General features: G+C 40.1%; 1 protein-coding gene across 1 annotated transcript in view; it reads right to left on the bottom strand.

The window, feature by feature from the left end:
* Positions 1 to 1,292, bottom strand: part of PI4KA (phosphatidylinositol 4-kinase, catalytic, alpha) — a 113,525-nt gene that overhangs the window by 101,862 nt on the left and 10,371 nt on the right. The gene's annotated exons all lie outside the window — the stretch shown is intronic.

Raw genomic sequence — 1,292 nt, forward strand, 5'->3', positions numbered from 1 at the left:
TCTAATGACTGCCCTGGCTTTCTGCCAAAAGATACATCGCAGACCACAAAACAAGGAAGGACACCCCAGAAGACCATGCTAACCTCACTGAGTTGAAAAGACAAAAACAGGAGCACAAAAGTCTAAAACAGTTGACAAATCTTAAGAGAGAATTCAAGAAAAAAAAAGCTACAGATAGCTGCAGCAGAGTCTGCTGAGTCACTGATGATCACCAACTCACAACAGTGTAGAGTGATATTCCATGAAGCTGGGCAAAGAACAACTAGCCAACTCTGAAGTGAATAGCCCACTGAGTTCAGAGTTAGGAAGAATTTGAGTTATTCTTTGTCAGAAGAAGACCCTCAAAACATAAAGTAGAGAACTCAGAAGGGTCACACCTCAGTGGTGGAGCTTAACTATTCCCATGGTGAAAGGAACTTCAGACCTACTTTAACAAAGTTTAAAAATTAACTTTGCAATAGACACAAAAAAAGCATTTGAAAAAAATCCAACATTCTCATGATAAAAACACACAATAGACTAGTAGAAAGGAAACTCATCAATCTAATAAAGACCATTTATGGAAAAAATATAGATAATATAATACTTAATGGTAAAGACTGAAAGCTGCCCCTTCCTACCCCTCAAGATCAGGAACAGGACAAGTGTGTCTATGTTACCACTTCTATTTAACGATTTTACTAGCAGTTTTAGCCAAGGCAAATTAGCAAGAAAATGAAATGGATGGCATCCAACCTGAGAAAGAAGTAAAACGTCTCTATTTGCAGATGCCATACCTTGTTTATAGAAAATCCTAAAGAATGTATTAAGTATCAGAACAATAACTAAGTTCATCAAGGTTGTAGGATACAGTATTTTTTTTTTAATGTAACTTTTCCCACACTACCTAAAGAAGGATTCATACTGTCTTGTTCGGGATCCCATGGTGACTTAAAGGGAAACCTTCACAATGTCCTACAAATCAAACAGGAGAATGTTCTCAAATTCCTTGGAGCTTTGACTTCTAAATGGAATAGTACATCTAACAAGAGGAAAAGTGGCGCCCTCCCTGGTGGCGCAGTGTGTTAAAGCACAGCAGTAAGAAGCTAAAACCACTTCAGCATGAGTTCAATCCCCACACCTGAGGTGACCCACATGGCATGGCAGACATCTCCTGACCCGCCCATTGCTCCCCTCAGCAGTGTACTTCATCGGCCAGCCTGTTCTGCTCCCCACTCTGTCTCTGGTGAATCCTATCACCGCTTCTGCACTTCTGTCCTGTACCCCAGCTCTGTATTCATAAATAAGTCAAT

The sequence above is a fragment of the Condylura cristata genome, unplaced genomic scaffold (genome assembly GCF_000260355.1).
Source record: "Condylura cristata isolate star-nosed mole 26May11 unplaced genomic scaffold, ConCri1.0 scaffold00051, whole genome shotgun sequence".
NCBI classification, from domain to species: Eukaryota; Metazoa; Chordata; class Mammalia; order Eulipotyphla; family Talpidae; genus Condylura; species Condylura cristata.